We start from the raw sequence: 8,533 nt of genomic DNA on the forward strand, positions 1-8,533 counted from the left end.
AAAAAAAAATATGTTGGATTGACCAGCGGTCCACTGTACTCGGTGTAAAATTTAATGTTGATTTGAATGACATGGAGGATCTTAATTATAACCAACAAATAGAAAATATTTAAGCAATAAAGCACACCCAGCGATGGTATAACAAGAGATTTTGACCATTTCACTTCATATATGCACTCGCTATTGCTCGTGCATATATGTCGTGAACTGGTCAAAATCTCGTGGTATACCATCGCTGGGTGTGCTTTATTGCTATTTTATCATAACAGTATATTGAAATTCTGGCGTGGAACGTCATAAAAAGAATTTTCCTCAAGCTGAGAGCTAGCGCGCATGCCAGCCGTGGTATATAGCCGATATACCACGGTTCTTTTCGCATCTCGGCCAATCAGATCGCTGTATTTGCAACATAAATATACTGGTATGATAAAAAAAGAAGTTGATTCACACCTGGGATTATCGACTCCTTACTCTTTTGGGGAAAATTACGGTAATTAAGAGTCTAGCTCTGCCAAAATTAGTCCATCTTATGTCAGCAGTGTCAGTTCTTCCAAGTCTTTCAGAGAAGCCAGTTAAAGACTTAGAAAATATCTTTCTTTCATATATTTGGAACGGGAAACCGGACAAAATTAGTCGGAGGAGAATTCAATCTGATATCAAGGACGGTGGATTGAGAATGACTGATATCAAGACTTTTGCACACTCCCTTAAAGCAAGATGGATTTACAATCTACTTGATCATACTTATTCTAGTAATAGTCCGGCAGCCAGTGGGGTAAACCTTGCTTTGTGGTCTTAAGTTTTTTTCTTGGTGGATTTCGTTTGTCAAGACCACCACAAAAAGAAATATAATTACTGGCCCTCTGTCAGCATTGAGCAATTTGAGAAAATTAGCATAATCAAAATGGCCGCCAGCTTATTGCTTTTTGTATGAGAAAGAAGACTCAAATGGCTTTATACATACTGTAACTTTGTTTTTCTCGTTTAATCACCAAGCAGTTGCTGACGGCAAACTGGAACATAAATATTGGCATATATTATTTGAATGACATGCTAATTTGCATACTTTCAAGATGGCGGCTAGCTGTAAACATGTCTTGCAGCCAGCTGCCAGTGGGGTAAACCTTGCTTTGTGGTCTTAAGTTTTTTCTTGGTGGATTTCGTTTGTAAAGACCACCACAAAAAGAAGTATAACTACTGGCCCTCTGTCAGCATTGAGCAATTTGAGAAAATTAGCATAATCAAAATGGCTGCCAGCTTATTGCACTTTGTATGAGAAAGAAGACTCAAATGGCTTTATACATACTGTACTTTGTGTTTTCTCGTTAATCACCGAGCAGTTGCTAACGGCAAACTGGAACATAAATGCTGGCATATATTATTTGAATGACATGCTAATTTGCATAATTTCAAGATGGCAGCTAGCTGTAAACAATTCTTTGTTAAGCGTAACTCTACATTATTATCATTTACTGTACTTTGTGCAATTATTTTAACACAGTAGCTTTTACATCACTGTTTTATAGTTGCACGTACATAAACTTCTTTTTCTGTCGCAAATTTAGTGTTAATCAGACATGTAAGCAGCCGACTAGTTTAGCCTTCGCCCATTGTCGAGTACTTGTCTGTTTACTTGTAAAAAGATATAAACTGATGCCGACAGTGTTCTCGTAATTGTGTTTCACTCTGCCAAGAGCCTCTGTTATGTTTCTAAGTAAGTAAGTGATCTTTATGACTTGGCTAAAACCAACCTAAGTTGTGATTTTCTAACCGAAACAATGATTAAGTAGAGAAACTTTTTCCTAGCTCGACTATCAATGAATTTTTACAGAACTTTTTCCTAGCTCGACTATCAATGAATTTTATGTACATTTGAGAAAAAGACGTTGTGATTTACACTACTTTCGAGGTTGATATGGATTTTGCTGACGTCACATTGAATCCATGATTAGTCACACTTTGTGTATCAGAAAAAGACTATGGGTTTGGAGTACAATGACTTACAGAAGATATTTCCAAAGTTACTTGGGTTCTCTAAAGGTAAAAAGGGGAGGGCGGCTTAACACAGCATACTATTTTTAGGATGTTCAGTTTTTTCGTATGTTACTCTTAATATGCGTATTTTTGGGGGGTTTAATTTATTCTTTGATGTACTATGACGATTCGTCGTTCGGTCTGTAGTGTCGACGTCAAAATCATTTGAGATCCATTGTAACGTGCATTTCGAAACTCTTAAATGTGAGTTCTTCTTCAGTCTTTTAATATTGTTATCCTTATTTTGTTCGTGTATGACCTCTAGAATTACATTTGTTCATTTAGTAACGAAACTATTATTGATATATTTAGATCTGAATCCAATCCAGTGTGAGATTGTATATTTGTATTGGCTGTGTATGGCCTGTTTTCCTTAGGACGTTGTTGATCTCTCTTGTTCTTTACTTATGTGTTTATTTGTTTGTTTTTTCTCTTTTTCATTCATCATGATCCTTTGCGTTGGAATTTGGCTCTTACTACAAATAATTCATCTTTTAAGTTTTGTTTCTCTTGTATGCTATTATTGGTTTTTCAGGGAACAGAAACTGAAGACGTTCATCGCTTTCAATTATTTTCCATTTCATTGTTAGTGCTTTTATATCGTTTGTTCTAATTTGTGGACTGTATTTGGTTGCGTATGTATATTAGTTTTGTTATTCTTGATTTTCCCTAGTCTGAGGTACGATTCGCACTTTGTGTGTCCAACTTCCTTTTTCTGATTGTGCGATTTCTGTGGTCTTATAACCTTGTTTTTGTTTTGTTTTTGTTTTTTGTTGAAAATTCAACTTTCTTGTCAAAGTCTTGGTTATTATTATATGTTGTTACACGGGCATATCTCAGCAATGTACCTTAATTTAAGCAGTACAAATACTTTTTTGGGTCGCACAAATTTCTGGCTAGATATTGAAATGGTCCGTTATTTTGGTATGGGTTTATGTGTCGAGAATTCTCCCTTTATTGTATCATTGACTTTGTAAATCATTAATGACACTTTGAGGAGAATACTCTATTGTAAATTTGAAAGTTCAGTGTAACTTATTGATGTTAGCCATAAATTCACATTCAGCTCAGTTTCTGTTCCCGTATAGATCATGAAAACATCATCTCTGAATCGTTTCCAAAAGGAAAGTCTGCTTCTGTGTAGTTTAATGACCTCAGTTTCAAGGTTGTAGAATGTTGTATCAGCGATTTCCGGCGAAACTGGTGAACCCAGGCTACAGCCACAAATCTGTTGGTAGACGTTCTGTTAAATTCAACCGTGTTATGTTGCAGAATTATTGTTGGTAATCTTTAGTGGAACGCTTCGATCTTTTCTTTATTTCTTTATATTTTACAGCTGTAATTGATAGTTGATACTGAATCAAGTGCGTTTGTGACAGCTTGCTTCAGTTTGTGGAGTATTGTGTACATCGAGATTACATCCAGAGTGACTAGTAATGCATTATTTGTATTGTTATCTTGCTTAGTTTGTTGGTAAAGTCCGTTGTGTCTTTAATGTACATTGGCTGGTTTTGTACAATCAGTTTTAAGAAATAGTCTATATTATGTGTTCCGATATTTTGTGTGTTTGGCTAGAGCAGCCATAAATAATTTGGACCGTGATGACAAATGAATTTGCTGATGCTGTTGACTTTTGAATTTGGATACTGCGTTGTGTGCATATTATGTGTATTCAAGGGATCATGATATTTGAACGTATCATTTGTCTATTTGTTTATTTTAGTACATGTCCGTGTAGTTTTCTGGTTGTGTTGTCGCTGTCATTTACATGCACTTTTGTATCGTAATCTCTTTTGCTTAAAAGTCTGTGACTTTCTTCAATGTAATCTGTTTAATTTGATATTGCTATTCCATTTCCCCTGTCTTTATCTAATGGTTTAATGGTAATGTTATGGTTCAATTTGATAGTGTTTTAATGACATTTTTTCTGCCTATGTTATGTTAGATTTGGTTGTATTGAAATGAATTTCGGAATTTTCCAGGGATAAATTTAAAGCCTATATTCAATGTTATTTCGGAGTTAAGAGTTTAACACTATTGGAACTAATTTGGGATAATTGGATGGTGACGTAATGTCGATTTAATCTTCAAATGTAATCTAATCTGCTTTTCTTTTATATTACACACTTGTTTTTATGAGTAATTTGCGATACTGCAACATTCAGCTATATGGCACCGAACACTTTTCAGAAATTCGCAAAATATGAAAATCCAATTATCCCAAATTTGTTCCAATCGTGCTGTTCATATTCCGAGAGATATTTTAATACATTTAGAGTTCTTAGGGATTTGTATTTGGTACGCCTGTTTGCGTCTTATTGTTTGTTTGTTTCTTTAATTAATTCTTTTCTTTTGCTTCCATTATCAGAGATTTCCTCAATCTGTTAAATTTTCTGTGTGTATTTTGAATATGATGGCCTGGCCATCGTATTTCAATGGTAGTTCTTTGGCTGAAAATTTGGTGGCCCTGAAAAAGAGCCCTTTGGTTTGGTTTAGGGAAGTAGTTTTTGTACGTAACAACTTATATTTGAGTTTATGTTTAAGTTGTTATTTGACTTCTTCTTCGAAACGTCCGAGGAGCTTCTTTGCTTGTTGTATTTGGTCTCTTTCTGTTAGAGATTGTATTCCTTGTAAGACTGTTTTGGTATTTTCGTTTGCCAGTTATTGGACCGGTTATATTTGTGTTCGGGCACGTGTATAATGTTGAGAGAGCTGTATGAAACACGGAGCCTACTTTTACCTCGTTGTAGACTTTTTGTTTCGCCATAGTATCCCAACACTGTGTCCAAAATTATAAAAAACGAAAATATTAATGATATTACGAGTTACATAGGAAAACAAAGAATATCCGCAAAAATAGTATGGTGTGTGGAGCTGCCTTCCCCTTTGCCGCACCAATTAATTTAGCATTCATTGTAGCATTGTTTATAATCTACTTCGGTACAGTTCAAGCTTTCCTAAAATATGGTTTATGTGTTAATTTATGCAAATTAGAATTTAAATTTATTCATCCATGATTACTAACCTTTTTAGTTGAAGCACTAATAGAAATTTGCTTTACTAGCAGACTTTAACAATATAAAGTCTACTTCTACTGCTTCCAATGGTAATTTGTGATAATTGTGTGTTAATTTATGCAAATTAGTATTTAAATTTATTCATCTATATTACTAACTTTTTTTTAATTGAAGCACTAATAGAATAATCGCAATCATACCAATCCATAATCCAATGACAGTAGGTCAGAATTCGTAAGACAATAGTTGTAAACATAGAAAAAAACAGTACAATGTGCTTTTACTAGCAGACTTTTACAATATAAAGCCACATTTACTGCTTCCAATGGTAATTTGTGATAATTTTGTGTTAATTTATGCTAAATTAGTATTTAAATTTATTCATCTATGATTACTAACCTTTTTAGTTGAAGCACTAATAGAAATGTGCTTTTCTAGCAGACTATAACAATATAAAGCCTATTTCTACTGCTTCCAATGGTAATTTGTGATAATTTTGTGTTAATTTATGCAAATTAGTATTTAAATTTATTCATCTATGATTACTAACCATTTTTTAGTTGAAGCACTAATAGAAATGTGCTTTTACTAGCAGACTTTAGCAATATAAAGCCTACTTCTACTGCTTCCAATGGTAATTTGTGATAATTTGGCGGCCATTTTGTTTATGCTAATTATCTAAAATTGCTCAATACTGACAGAGATCCAGTAACTATTTTTTTCACTTTGGTTATCTTGACTAGCAAAATCCGGTTTAAAAAAACTTAAGACCCTAACACAAGGTTCAGGACAAAAAGTGGATTTGGCTGCCGGACTATAAATGGAAAATGCTGTTTTGTAGTTCGTTAAAACTACATGTGAATTTATTATTCTTTTTTTGAACAGAGCAGATAAAGTTTTTCTCGGATGGCGATGTATTCGACTGCTGGGCAAGACTAACTACAGGCTCGAATAACCCTACAGATTATTATAATCAAGTCGCCTGAATTCACCCCTCCGTTAGAATGGCAAAAATACATCGTGTTATTTAAGCTTTGTGTGATCAACGGGTTATTTTTGTAAACAACTTTGTTAATCTGGCTGATGGTATTTTTTTCAGTTATAGAGAATTTAAGACCATTTATCATGTACCTATACACTGTATTACTTATTATGGGTTACTTTCAATGATACTTAGACATTGAAAAATGAACAATTGAGGAGAACATTGAAATTTTGAAAATTTAAAACTTATGTTTTTTTACCGCAGCCAGGAACAGCGATTTGTAAAAATACATACGAAGTACTTACTCAAAAAAACTTAAGTCCTGATAAGGAGTTCAAAGCTGTAACAAAATGGATTGAACAGAATGGAATAAGGACTGATACATTTAATATTTTCTTTAAATTGCCGTCTCAAGTGACCGATGATTTTTTCCCAAGAAATTTTCAATTTCAATTTCTTCATAGGATTATTCCCAAAAAAAGATTTCTCTTTCTCAGAAATATCTCTGATTCTGATCTTTGTACGTTTTCTGAAGGAGAAATTGAAACAATTGAACATTTGTTATATGGGTGTACAATTAGTTATCAATTTTGGAATGATATAATTCATTGATTGAGAACGCAAAGTGGAATTTTCCATGAGTTAGCTAAAGTTGATATTTTATTCAGTAACCCAGAGTTTAAAGCTATTGAAAACACGATTGGAACTAATTTGGGATATTTGGATTTTCATATTTTTCAAATTTCTCAAAAGTGTTTGGTACCGTAAAGCTAAATATTGCAATATTACAAATTACTCACAAAAGCAAGTGTGTAATGTAAAAAGAAAAGCAGATGAGATTACATTTGTAGATTAAATCGACATTACTTCGCCATCCAATTATCTCAAATTAGTTCCAATCGTGTTTGAAAATGTTTTAATTATATTTACCAAAATATATATTTTCCATTGTAAATGCCGCAAAAGTTAACCTAGACAAGTTGAATGGTTAAATAAATTGAGATATGAGTATGAGGCCGAATACAAAAAGGCTACGATGACGAATGCAATTAGTACTATCCAGAGGAGTTGGGGTCGTCTTGCTCCTTTTTTGTAACTTTCCTTTGTTTTTTTTTCTTTCAATAAAGTTGCATGTTACAAAAAAGGACAACAGGACAAGACACGCTAAAAGTATTCTGTGGCAAAAGAAAATATCACAATTTAAATGCCTTTATTTGAAATTGTTTGCTAAGAAAGTCGATCAGATCAATCGTACTTTTCATAACTTTTCAACATCGGCGTTGCACTTTGACAAATATCTTTCCTAATAGCTAGCTGCGAAAGACCTTTTCAATATTTTCTTGAAAAATACGAAACAAAATGATGGGGCAATGGCAACCAAATTGATTGCCGATCTGTTATAAGGTTTAATATTTACATTGCAAACAGTGTAAATATATTTTAAGGTTCCAAAAAAAGAAATTGACCTCTTTAATCTACCAATTCTCTGGTGATTAAGAAGCTTAGAACCCCTGTAAATTATATATTTTCGGAAAGCCGAGATATAGGGGAAGATTTTGGTAACCACAGTGTTACCATTGTTTACATAACTATCACATGACAGCTAATTTGCATAACCTTTCAAAAATCGGTTTTCCCTATGTTTTGTCTCAATACTTCAAAATATGTAACTCAAACATATTGGTATGCAAGCTGTCACAACGCTCTTCCAAAGTATGTCTCAGATTTTGTATATCTTGCTTAGTTTTTATTTGAGCACAATTTTGAAGAAATCAACTAGGATTATATTCACCGCTCTGGAAGTTTTTCTGGCGTAAAATTTGTTTAAGAAGGTTTAAAAAAATTCTGAGACACACTTTGGAACATCTTTAAGACTGCTTGCACTCACGTAAATTTCGGTCACATATCTCAAAGAATTGAAACAAAACATAGGGAAAACCGATTTTCGAAAGGTTATGCAAATTACCTGTCACATGATAGTTATGTAAATAATGGTGGCACTATTGTAACCAAAAAAGTTCCCCTATATTTAGGCTTTCCAAAGTGTTAAGTTACAAGAAATGGTAAGAGAGATTATTAATTAACGTTACATACCAATCATGTATCAGCCATATGCAAAGCAATTTAAATGCCTTTTCATTCAATCGTTGAGTCAATGCACTCAGAGATAAATTTGCCCGTTTCAAGATTGCTTGAATAATATTTTTCCTCAGGCTGCTTTGTATATATAGTAGAATGGATCTATTTTGTTTTTATTTGCATTTGCCATAGTGCTGAATCTATTTGCCCGACCCTCTGCAACAGGAAGAACAAACCAGTCTGTGGAAGTGACAGACTCACTTATTTCAATTAATGTTTTCTGAAATTCAAGATATTCTACTCCACATTAATATGACATTTAAAGAGAACATTTTCGGTTTACTTTACGTGTCGGTCGTACAATCATGTTTCGAAAGTTCGACATGCATCTCGCATTGGTTGCGAGTTCGAATCCGAG

This window comes from Ptychodera flava, chromosome 15 (genome assembly GCF_041260155.1).
Source record: "Ptychodera flava strain L36383 chromosome 15, AS_Pfla_20210202, whole genome shotgun sequence".
Lineage (NCBI taxonomy): Eukaryota > Metazoa > Hemichordata > Enteropneusta > Ptychoderidae > Ptychodera > Ptychodera flava.